The following is a 12,898-nucleotide window of genomic DNA, read 5'->3' as shown; positions in this document are numbered from 1 at the left end:
CTGGAAGAGGGGCAACCGGGACAGAATCCGGCGCCCCGACCGGGACTAGAATCCGGTGTGCCCGCGCCGCAGGCGGGAGATTAGCCAAGTGAGCCGTGGCACCGGCCAAGGACTGCTCTTCCATTGTCTTATACATTTATCTTCATGCCAGTAACACACTATGTTGATTACTTTAGCTTTATATAGAAGTCTTAAAAATGTAAGTTCTTCAAAATTTTCCAAGATTTTTCTGGCTATTTTTATTTATTTCGAAAGGCAGAGTGTCATGCCACTGGTGGTGTGACGCAGCAGACTAAGCATTCCATATCTGAGTGCCTGCTGGAGTCCTGGGTGCTCCACTGTCAATCCAGCTCCTGGCTAATGCACTTGGGAAGGCAGTAGAAGACAGCCCAGAGGCCAGTGTTGTGGTGTAGCAGGTAGTACAGCAGCTTTCAGCCGCCTGTGATACCTCTGGCAGTTCCAGCTGATCTTGCTCCCTGTTAATGCGCCTGGGTAAGCAGAAGATGACCCAAGTGCTTGGGCCCCTGCGCCCATGTGGGAGACTGTGGAAGAAGCTCCTGGCTTTTGACTTTGGTCGGGCCCAGCCCTTGTCATTGCAGCCATTTGAGGAGTGAACTAGTGGATGGAAGACCTCTCTTTCAGGCTTTGTCTTTCTCTCTTTAACTCTGCCTTTCAAATAAATAAAATAAATCTTCCATCCACTGGTTCACTCCCTAAGTGGTTGCAATACCTGAGCTGAGCTTATCTGAAGCCAGGAGCCAGGAGCTTCTTCCAGGTCTCCCATGCGGGCACAGGGGCCCAAGGACCTGGGCCATTGTCTTTTGCTTTCCCAGGCCATAGCAGAGAGCTGGATCAAAGTGGAGTAGCTGGGACTCAAACCGGTGTCCATAAGGGATGCCGGCACTGAAGGCGGTGACTTCACTCCCTATGCCACAGCGCGGGGAGCCCCACATAGCATCTTGAGCAGTGCACCAAAAACACCACCTTCTTACACTTAGATTTTAAGTCCATTTTCCCACAGACTTTTTGGCATCCCACCACATGACTTCAGTCCACACAAACTCTGATTACAGACAAGTTCCTCCTCTGCGGCCCTCCTGGTGTCCTCTCGCCCTCTGCCTCGCACCTGCCCACACACCCCGTCCCCAGCATCTCCAACACCTCACAGCCACGAGCCCCAGAAGCCCGCCTTCCATTCTGGTAGGGCTGACAGGTATACTTTTCTAATCTAGTTAGACATAATTAGAGAGGCCAGTGCCTCTGGCGCAGTAGGTTAATCCTCTGCCTCCAGTGCCAGCATCCCAGCTGCTCCAGGGCCTGTAGTTTGGCCTTGAGTCCTGGGTTCAGTCCTGTGCATGGACAAACTGGACACCAGTAACCCATGGTGGGAAGCAGGCTCTCAAGGCAGACTAAAGACCTTGCCACAGCCAGGTTGAAAAGCCAACTTGGGAATGCTGTGTCTCTTGAGGTCCTGGGTCCCCACTTCTATCCTGCCATCCCTCAAGGTCAGGGAAGACCTGCCTCCTCCATGAAGCCTCCCTGGGTCGCCACCACAAGAGTGTTCACTTGTCCTTCAATAGCACCCCGGATGGCATTTTTAAAAAAAGATTTATTTATTTATTTGAAAGGCAGAATTACAGAGAGGCTGCCACACATGTGGGAAACCTGAATGCAGTTCCAGACTCCTGGCTTCAGCCTGGCTTAGCTTTAGCTGTTGCTGCCATTTGGGGAGTGAAGCAGCAGATGGAAAATCTTTCTCTGTCCCTGCCTTGCTATTCAAATAAATAAATTAACAGGAAAAAACAGTAGCAAGGCCAAGCTGAAGCCAGGAGCCTGGCACATAGGTGGCAGGGGCTCAAAGACTTGAACCATCATCTGCTGTCCTCCAGGGTGCATTAGCAGAATCAGAAGTGGAGTGTTTGAGATTCAAACAGGCACTCAGATATGGGATTTAGGTGTTCCAAGTGACAGCCTAACCTGCTGTGCCACATGTCTGCCCCACTGTTGAAGTTTTGATTAGAATTGTGTTGAATCTCTATCAGTTTTCAGGATAATGGACAATTTGACAGTCTTCAATGTTCCAGTCCATGAGCATGTTACCTTGATGTTGCTTTGGAGATTCTTTTTTTTTTTTTTGACAGGCAGAGTTAGAGACAGAGAGAAAGGTCTTCCTTTTCCATTGGTTCACCCCCCAAACGGCCGCTACAGCCGGCACGCTGCGCCGATGCTTTGGAGTTTCTTGATACATTTCCTTAACCTGTTTCCAAGTATTTAGTGATTTTTGATTGTTGTATATGCCATATTTTCATTTTCCAGTTGATAGAATACAGAAATACAATTGAGTTTTGAATATTAAACTGCAATCTTATTACATTCACTTTATAATTCTAGCAGCTTTGTTGAGATTCCTTAGGATTTATTGCTGCGTGATCATGTTATCTGCAGAAGATAGATAACACTACTCCTTTCCAATCTGTATGACTTTAGTTCTTTTTATTTCATAACTACACTGGCTAGAATCTTAAGTAAAATGTTGACTCATAAAGATGAAAATAGACATCTTTGGCTTGTTCTTGATTTTAGAATGAAAGCATTCTGTCTTTGGCCTTTAAATATGATGTTAGCTGTAGGTTTTCCATGGCTGCCTGCCCTTTATTGGGTTGAGGAAGTTCTTTGTTGCTTTCTGGGAATTTTTAATTATAAGTAAGTGTTTAAAGAAGGCTTTTTTTAATTCTCAAAACTTTGATACTTTTGCAGTCATGTTGCTTTTTCTTAAAACCCCACTATTTTGATTATTATACCTTTCTTAGTAAAAAACCTCCTTTAGCGTGTGCCCTGGACTATTCTGAATACTTTATTAATTAACTTACATGGTAATCGCAGTACTCCTATGGGTACTATATTATTACCCGAGTTTTATAGATGAACCTTAAGGCATTTTTTTCCAAAAGAACTTAAGTTCTTTCCCATCTCCTTCATTGTTGCTGTGAATGAATTTTCATTTTGAATAATACAGGGTTTTATTTGTGGTTTCTCTTTATTTTCCATATTGGATTCTCTCACATCCCTGTTGATATTAATTATTAATTTTTTCAGCATGTGACACATTAATGTTGTTCTAAAACTTTGAACTATCCAAAGCTTAAATTTAGAGAGTTTTCACTCCTTCCTTATCCTTTCTATTCCGTTCCTTAATACCTTACTCATTCTAATTCTTAACTAATATATTAACAGTTTTGATGACTATTCCATGGGTGCTTAGGAAAGTGGGACATTGGGTATAAAATTCGATTTACAAGGGTAATTCAAAAAGTTTGTGGAAAATGAGTTAAAAGGATGATTCACATTTTCTGTGAACTTTGTAAAAACTCTTTGCGTAGCTTTAAGATCTATCTAAGCTGTTTAGCTCCTTGCTTTTTTGAATACTTGATTTGTTTTGTGCTGAGAGTATGTATGAAAGTTTCTTTTATTAGGGTGTTTTTATCTGTTGGACTTTGCATATCCTGTAAGATTTGCTTCATAAAATGGTTGCTGTGTTATTTGATGTATATGTACAGTCTTAAATGCTTAATCTTTGTTGTGAATCATGGATATTAGCATTAAAAGTGGTCTTTTGGGTCATTTTTGATGCTTTTTGGATTGAATTTCTAATTGTATGGTATTAAAATCTGCTTGTATTTCTTATTGTCTCTATTTACCTGATAAACTTTTGCCTATCCCTTTATTTTTAGCCTTTCTGAACCACTTTTGGTGGGAGTGGGGATCACTTCTGTTGTATACAGCATATAATCAACTATATGCTAGTTACAGGACAAAATTGAGATCAGTAGGTGAGTTAAGTCCATTCACATTTATTGATAGGACTGAAAATGTGCAAACATAGCTTTTTCGTATTTTACGATTTTGTGTATTATGTTATATTTGCTATGTTTTACATGTTACAATGTACAGTTGTATTATTTGGGAAGGTTTGTATTTTTGCTGTAGTGGTTACCTTTGTGTTTAAAATTTTTTTCTTAAGTCTTTAGTTTTCTGTTAATCTTTTATTTCCTGGCCTGTTAGTTTTTAGCCACATACTTTAACTTTCTATACAATAACTGCTATTTACATAGCTTTCATGTGACCATTTATTCATTCTGTTTTTCTTTTCCCCTTTTGCTCCTCTGATATTTGGTTGTATGCAGATGTTTGTATGTCAGTTTTCCAGACCTTTCCCTATCTTTGAGATATATATATATATATATATACATATATATATATATAATCTGCTGAAGTTTTTCATCATCTCTTTGTTGGGGTTAAGATCAAAATGGACTACTAATGTAACTACTTAGTCACTCACTTCTGGCTATTGAGCAATTGAAATATGAATATTATAAATGGGTATGTTCTGTACATGGAAAGCACTCCCTGTATTTTGTAGACTAGGCATAGTAAAATATAAAATATCTCAGTATGTTTTTAGGTTGATTACATGTTGAAATGATATGTTTTGGATATGTACATTGAGTTAAATTAAAATAGGTATGTTTTAATTTTTGAAATGTTGACACTAGATCATCTAAAATGTGTGTTTCAGATCTGGCACGTGTTACATTTCTGTTGCACAGCACTGTTCTTAGATCCCTCAAGAATTACCTCCAGAATTATAAATTTTTTCTGTACTGTTGATACCAGATGGACACTTTAACTGAAGTGCTCATACTTTTGTTTCACTGAGGTTTCTGGAAATGCTGCTTTTTTTTTTTTTTTAATATTTATTTATTTGAAAGGCAGAGTTACAGAGGAAGAGGCGAAGTCAGAGGGATCTTCTATCCTCTGATTCACTCCCCTAAATGGCCGCAGCCACCAGGACTGGGCCAGGCAGAAGCCAAGAGCTTCATCTGGGTCTCTCATGTGGGTGCAGACTCCCAAGCACTTGGACCATCTTCTGCTGCTTTCCCAGCTGTGTTAGCAGGGAGCTACACAAACTGGCACCCATATGGGATTTTAGCACTGCAGGTAGCAGCTTAACCCATTGTGTCACAGCACTGGCCCCATATTGCGACTTTTTATTTTTGTTTTTTTTTGAAGTGTGATTCTTTTGGCCTGTAATTTATTGTAAAAATAATGACATATTGGGACCTGCGCAGTGGCACAGCAGGTTAAAGCCCTGGCCTTCACCACTGGCATCCCATGTGGGTGCCAATTTGAGCCCTGGCTGTTCCGTTTCCGATCCAGCTCTCTGCTGTGGCCTGGGAAAGCAGTAGAAAGTGGCCCAAGTCCTTGGGCCCCTGCACCCCTGTGGGAGACCCAGAAGAAGCTCCTGGCCCCTGGCTTCAGATCAGTTCAGCTCTGGCCGTTGAGGCCAATTGGGGAGTGAACCAGTGGATGGAGACCTTTCTCTCTCTGGCTCTACCTCTCTCTGTAACTCTTGTCTTTCAAATACATAAAATAAATCTTAAAAAATAAATAAAATGATATGTCACTATCATTAATTTGTAATGGAAAACATGATTATTGTTTAGTTGGAGGCTTTGATGATTTTACATTGATTTTGAAATAATGTTTTTAGATTTATTTATTTGAAAGAGTTACACAGAGAGAGGAGAGGCCGAGAGAGAGAGAGAGAGAGAGAGAGTTCTTCCATCTGATGGTTCACTCCACAATTTGGCCCCAACGGCCGGAGTTGCGCTGATCCGAAGCCAGGAGCCAGCAGCTTCTTCCGGATCTCCCACACGGGTGCAGGGGCCCAAGGACCTGGGCCATCTTCTCCTGCTTTCCCAGGCCATAGCAGAGAGTTGGATAGGAAATGGAGCAGCTGGGAAGCGAACCAGCACACATATGGGATGCTGGTGCTTCAGGCCAGGGCGTTAACCCTCTGCACCACAGCATTGGCCCCAATTTTGAAATAATTTTATCCAAATATGTCTTAGAGTTGATATGGGTAACTTTTGCTCTGGGTAGGGGATGGTGTATAAAAACCACAATTTGCCATCTTAACCATCTTTGTGTGTACATGGCAGATGTGTAAACTATATGTACACAGTACAACAGATTTCTAAAACTATCTTTTAATACTAAAATTCTGTACCCATTGAACAACAACTCCCTGTTATCCCTGTATCCCTGGTCCCTGCAGCCACTATTCCCTTTTTTAATGAGTTTGATTACTTCAGATACCTTATAATGGTATCATAGAGTAGCTGTCTTTTGTGGCTGGCTTATTTCACTTAGCATGATAGCCTCAGGACTCATCTATATTACAAGATATGACAGAACTGCCTTCCTTTTTTTGAGACTGAATAAGAATACCACATTTTCTTTATCCATTCATTGATCCATTCCATGAACATTTAGGTTCCTTCCACCTCTTGGTTGTTGTGAATCAAAGTCTTGTTTTGTTGGATTCTTTTAGATATATATTCAGAAGTAGGTTTGCTGTATCATAGGGTAGTTGCATTTTTAAATTTTTTGAGGAACAGTCATTCTGTTTTCTATAGCAGCTGAACCATATTATTTTCCTACCAACCAAACACAAAACTTTGATTTTTTCCATATCTTTGCCAACATGTGTAGTCTTCTGTTTGCTTGATAGTGGCCATCTTAATACATGGGAGGTGATATCTCATTGTGATTGATTTTCATTACCCTGATGATTACTGGTGTTGAAGCATTCTATTTTATGCTTCTTGGCCATTTGCTCCACTTCCAAATCCTGCTAATCTGTCTGGGAAAGCAGTTTAGGATGGCCCAAATGTTTGGGCCCCTGCACCAATGTGGGAGACCCAGAAGAAGCTCCTGGCCCCTGGTTTCTGATCAGCTCGGATTGGCTCAGTTCCGGCTGTTGTGGCCATTTGTGGAGTGAACCAATGGATGGAAGACCTCTCTCTGTCTGTCTCTGTTACTCTGCCTCTCAAATAAATAGAGGTTTTTTTTTAAAAAGAAAGAAATATTGATTCTACTCTTTTAAACATTTGTATTCTCTTGCTTTGTTGTGCTGTCTGCCTGCAATTCTTTGGTGCTATTGAATTCTTTATTTTCCATTGTCCCCAGCTATGCAAGTACATTGGTTAAGTCAGTGCTTCAAGTCTTAGGTGGCAGAATGTTGGATACATGTTAATGTTCTTTATTTCCTTCCAAAGTGAGAAGCCACAAATTGGCACTTCTCCTGACTCCACTGAGGTGTGCCAGCTTCTATCTGTAGTAGTGCAGATTCTTTGGTGCTACAAGGTGCTTTCTTTTGTTTTCAGTGGACCCTAGGAATTTGAAGTATCCCAGTCCCTTGGACCCTTGAAAAGCCAGAACATGAGCTATATGTTCTGCTTTTCTCTTTACCTCCCATGGGAGAAGCTGAGTGTTGGGGCCTCCTTTCCCAATTGCTGACCTATGCTGGACTTGGTGGAGTTGCCATCATGACAGAAGTGATTTTTCTTACCCATTTTAATGCAGCTGTTTTTGACTTTGATTTTGCCTGGAACGAGTTTCTCAAAGCTTTTTGGCTTGCCTTGTATAAAGTCAGGGTGACTGTGTGTGTGGAAATGCAATCTGAGGCTTACATTCTTCCATCTTTTTCCCTGGTGGTCTCTTTTTGGTATACAGTTTCATAGTGTCTTTATTCTCAGAAGTTTTTTTTTTTATAATCTATCTATCTATAGTTTCACATATTACTTTTGTTACATTGTTTTGTTCTTCTAATTACACAGATGTCATTCCTTCCTTGTCTGTTTTACATTCGACCACCTTTCTTAGTAATTCTCTCTTTACCTTGTTTCCCCTTTTTATGGTTATTTGACCACCTTTATGCAACACATAAGGGAGGTTTTTGTTTTTGACTTCTAATAATTTTTTAATCAGACTTATAATAATTTTAGTCTTCATCTCTGATTTTTTTCTTTTTATTTTATTTAGTTCTTCAGTTTAATAAATTCTTCACTTTCCTTTCTGGGTCTGTTCTGTGTTTTCTGTTCTTAATTTTTGAGTTCCTTGTTCAAGGTGATTTTTCATATCTCAATGCTTCTTGTGAGTATACAGTCATACGTTGCTTAATAACTGGGCTACATTCTGGGAAATGCATTATTGGACAGTTTCATCATTGAGGGAACATCATAGAGTTTATTAACACAGAGATGACTATGATGTCACCTGGCAATACAATTTTATGGGGGTCTGTTACTGAATGAAGGGTCTTCAATTATCTTTTAACTTTTAATTCCATTTTATATGAACTTTTTTGAAGCCCTTGTATATGTCATCTGTTGTTGACCAAAACATTGTTAGGTGGTGTGTAAATATATTTTTGTTTTGAGCATTTCTTTAAAAAAATTATTTTATTTACTTGAAAAAGGTAAAGGGAGACAAGAGATCTTCCATCCACTGGTTCACTTCCCAAATGCCTGCAATAGTTGGTGCTGCACCAGGCCAAAGCCAGGAACCTGGAACTTAATTCTGATCTCCTATGTGGGTGGCCATGACCATCACCTTCCGCCTCCCAGGATGTGTACCAAATGGAATTGGAGGTAGAGCCAAGACTTGAACCCAGGCACTCTAATAGGGAACACAGGGTGGCATCTCAAGTGCTGAATGCAATGCCTATCCTTTGAACATTTGAGGTCTTTGTCTCCACTTCTGTCCCCATTGAATGGAGTTTATCAGTAGAGATACAGTTGTATCTTGTCTGATGATTTATAAATAATTGACTAGATTAATTAAAGTTTTTTCTGTACTTAGTGTTTAGCTTAGGGGTTAAGATGCCTTTGTTCCACAATGGAGTGCTGGATTTGATTCTGGGCTCTGGTTCCTGACTCCAGCTTCCTGCTAGTGCAGACCCTGGGAGGCAACATTGATAGTTCAAGTAATTGGGTTTCTGCTATTCACATGAGGGACTCCTGGCTTTTTGCCCGGGACCAGTCTCAGCCATTAGGACAATTTAGGGGGCAGAAGATGGGAACTCTGTTTCTGTCACTCAGATGAAATTTTTAAAATGGTAATATCTTTTCTTCTGTTTATTTATTTATTTTATTTATTTATTTAAAAATTTATTTGACAGGTCGAGTTATAGACAGAGACAGGGAGAAAGGTCTTCCTTCTGTTGGTTCACTCCCCAAATGGCTGCCACGGCCGGCACTGCACCGATCTGAAGCCAGGAGCCAGGTGCTTCCTCCTGGTCTCCCATGCGGGTGCAGGAGCCCAAGCACTTGGGCCTTCCTCCACTACCTTCCTGGGCCACAGCAGAGAGCTGGACTGGAAGAGGGGCAACCGGGACAGAATCCGGCGCCCCGACCGGTGTGCCGGCGCCGCAAGGCGGAGGATTAGCCTAGTGAGCCGCGGCGCCAGCCCAAATTGATTCTTAATACATAACATTTTTCCCCCTGAGTAAGTAGAGCTCTCTTATGTTGGTTTTTGACTGTTGTCTCACTAGAATTTTTTTTTTTTTTTTTTTTTAGGATTTATTTATTCATTTGAAAAAGTTAGAGAGAGAGAGAAACAGAGATCTTCCTTCTGCTTTTCACTCCTGAAATGTCCTCAGTGGCCTGAGCTGGGCCGATCCAAAGCCAGGTGCCAGGAGTTAATTCCTGGTCTCCCATGTGCATGGCAGGGGCCCTTCTCCACTGCTTTCCCAGGCATATTAGCAGGGAGTTGGATCGGAAGTGGAGCAACCAGAACTTGAACCGGCATCCATATGGAATATGGGCCCTGCAGGTAGTGGTTTTACTGGCTATGCCACAGCGCCAGCCCCTAGTGAAAATTTTTGATCGTGTGTGTGTGTGTGTGTGTGTGTATGTGTGTATGTATTTAACTAAGTTCCTGTTTATTGACATTTAGGCTTTCTTTTTTGTGTGTGTGGGGGTCCTATAAGTGATGCCATGATGAGAATTTTTTTTCTTAATTGTTATTTATTTGAAAGCCGGAATTACAGAGGGAAGTAGAGACAGAGAGGGAAATCTTCCATCTGCTGGTTCACTGCCCAAATGGCCACAACAACTGAGGCTGGACCAGGCCGAAGGCAAGAGCCAGGACCTTTTTCTGAATCTTCCATGTGGGTGCAGGGGCCAAACACTTGGGCTATCTTCCACTGCTTTCCCAGGGGCATTAACAGGGAGCTGGATCAGTAATGGAGGAGCCGTGACTTGAATTAGTGCCCATGTGGGATGCTGGTGCTGCAGGCTGGGGCTTTAACCTGCAGCACCACAGCTCTGGCCCCATGAAGAGCATTTTTTTAAAAAAAGATTTATTTTATTTATTTGAAAGTCAGAGTTAGAGAGAGAGAGAGGTCAGTCTTCCCCAAATAGTCGTGTCAGCTGGAGCTGGATCAAGCTGAAGCCAGGAGACCAGAACTCTGTGGGGGTCACCCACATGGGTAGAAAGAGCTCAGGCACTTGGACCATCATCTTCTATTGCTTTTGCAGGCACATTAACAAGAAGCTGAATCAGAAGTGGAACACCTGGCCGGCGCTGCAGCTCACTTGGCTAATCCTCCGCCTACAGCGCCGGCACCCCGGGTTCTACTCCCGGTTGGGGCGCCGGATTCTGTCCCGGTTGCCCCTCTTCCAGGCCAGCTCTCTGCTGTGGCCAGGGAGTGCAGTGGAGGATGGCCCAAGTGCTTGGGCCCTGCGCCCGCATGGGAGACCAGGAGGAAGCATCTGGCTCCTGGCTTCAGATCGGCGCAGTGCGCTTGCTGTAGCAGCCATTTGGGGGGTGAACCAATGGAAAGGAAGACCTTTCTCTCTGTTTTTCTCTCTCTCTCTACTCTGCCTGTCAAAAAAAAAAGGTGGAATACCTGAGGCTCGAATGGTGCCCCATGAGTGTGTTTTTTTTTTTTTTTTATAGTTGTTGCTGCTCACTTATTTTCTTTGGACGAATTCTGTAAATTGAATTGGTGGGCCAAAGAATGCTTTCTAAAGAAAAGAAAATTAAGTTATTTTTAACTAATTCACCAAAGTAATGAGGAATTGACATTATCCCTGTCTGTCTCTGTCCTCTAAAAAGATAAACCAAAGCTCTAGTATCTACTGCCAGGAGTTACCTTTCCTCTATATATTTACAACTGGTTCTGTTTATTATATGAAACATAGTCTTTTACAAAACAGATTGTTCTTGTTTTCTGTTGATTTTTTGGAAAGTTAAGAGACTGTATCTGGTAATGGAAACTAACCGAGTTTATTTTTAGCACTAGATTTGATCTGTAAGTTAAGATGTGGGAAGATTTCATGGCTTCTTAATTTTTGGCTGCAGTTCTGGCAACTGCTAGTTTTGTTAAGAAGAGAATCATCCGACTTTAAAAAAAAAATAATTGAAAGCTGAGTGACAGGGCTAGGGAATGGAGGTGGGAGTGGGAAAGGGCGACAGAGATTCTCATGTGCTGTCTTACTTCCTAAATGGCTGCAACAGCCTGGTGTGGGCCAGGCCAAATCCAGGAGCTAAGAACTCCATCCTGGTCTCCCACATGGGTGGCAGGGGCCCAAGCGCCTGGACCATCTTCCACTGCTTTCCCAGGCACATTCAGGAAGCTGTGTCGGAAACATAGCGGCTAGGACTTGAACTAGTGGCTCACATATGGGATACCAGCATTGCAGGTAGTAACTTAACTTGCTGTGTGAGAATACCAGACCCAGTGATCTGTTTTTAAATTTTATCATTCATGAAATTCAAATAATATCAAATCCTCATCTATTAAAAATGCATTTTGTTAATTGTATAATATCTAAACATGTTTTCCACTTGAGGAAAAGTGAAGTGTATTTCAAAGGATCTCTTCAGTTAGCCAGTTGACCTGATTTCCTCTTAGTATCCAAATCTGTAGCTGTTAGCATTAGAAGAACATGATGTTTCATCTTTACTTTATACCCTTTTCTAGTAAGGATGGAATACACAAAGAATACTGCAATCAGAATTCTGAAATTTGATTGTTTCATACAATTATACCACAACTGAGAGTGTATTGTTTCTTGGGTCTCATATACAAAATGGGATACATATCTACCCATACATCCCAAGATTGTGAGAAGGTAATAAGCATGGGATTGTGGATGTACCCTGAGAACTGTAAAACATTATATAACTGTAAGGTGGCATTGCATATTGCAGCATTTTCTGTAACCACAAGGATGGCAGCAAAATGATATGAAAATACAGGCTTAATGCTGGAAGTTACTCATTGAAAGCCTAGTTTCTTAGCTTCTTAATGCTATTTTTGTGTTGTTTTTATGTGATGTTCATAATTTCTTAGTTAGCTCAAAAGTTTTTCCTATTGTTTGGGAAAAATCTGTTTGGTGCTCCAACTTGGAATCCTATTTTAAAAACTTTATAATTTCTGTCTGGTACAAAACTGGGAAATCTCATGAATCTGGGTCCTTTCCTCCATTACTTGCCTTTTTCTAAATGAACCTTTGTCCATTTTGGACATGTGTTTTCTCTGCCTGGGTTGTTTTTTCTTTTGTCCTGCTAAATCCTTGGTGTTCCTTAAAGTCTCCATTGAAATTGGGCATCTTTCTCTGTCCTTCCAAGATGAGTGGTCTCATTGAGAAAAGACATACTTGTCATGTTCAAACATGATTGCATACTTGGATATATTTCTCTTCTACTAGGTAAGTTCCTTAATAACAATGACTGTTTCTCATTCACTGTTACAGTTCTAAGTGACAGGCTAATATCTGGTGTCAAACAGGTGCTCTAAAATGTGTCGAAAGGATGACTACTGATAATTTTACATTTATGCATTGCAACATAGTCAGCCATTCTTTGTTTTACTCTGGTGCATTTTTATATCTCTATACCAAATATTTCTTTCTTTTGAGGGTTGATAAATGTTCACTTACAAAGTTTCCATGGTGCTTAAGGTTAGGAATATTTGTGGAGTCAAATTGATTGTCATAAACACAGAGGAATTGAGGGCACTGGAGAGAAGATCAGTTGTATC

At 41.2% G+C, this 12,898-nt stretch overlaps 1 protein-coding gene across 18 annotated transcripts in view; it reads left to right on the top strand.

Annotated features, from left to right (window-relative positions):
* EPC2 (enhancer of polycomb 2) overlaps positions 1-12,898 on the top strand; it is a 137,864-nt gene that overhangs the window by 40,281 nt on the left and 84,685 nt on the right. For 3 of the 18 annotated variants that reach the window (XM_089329186.1, XM_051848702.3, XM_089329185.1), the window contains exon 2: positions 3,732-3,830. The exons of the other annotated variants lie outside the window; for them this stretch is intronic. The gene's annotated coding sequence lies outside the window, so the exon portion shown is untranslated. The remainder of the gene's footprint in view (positions 1-3,731; positions 3,831-12,898) is intronic. 18 annotated transcript variants of the gene reach the window in all.

This window comes from Oryctolagus cuniculus, chromosome 3, assembly GCF_051225735.1.
Source record: "Oryctolagus cuniculus isolate XC-2025 breed Fujian yellow rabbit chromosome 3, ASM5122573v1, whole genome shotgun sequence".
Lineage (NCBI taxonomy): Eukaryota > Metazoa > Chordata > Mammalia > Lagomorpha > Leporidae > Oryctolagus > Oryctolagus cuniculus.
The sequence above is the reverse complement of the archived record's forward strand: the minus strand, read 5'-3'. Positions and strand labels throughout refer to the sequence as shown.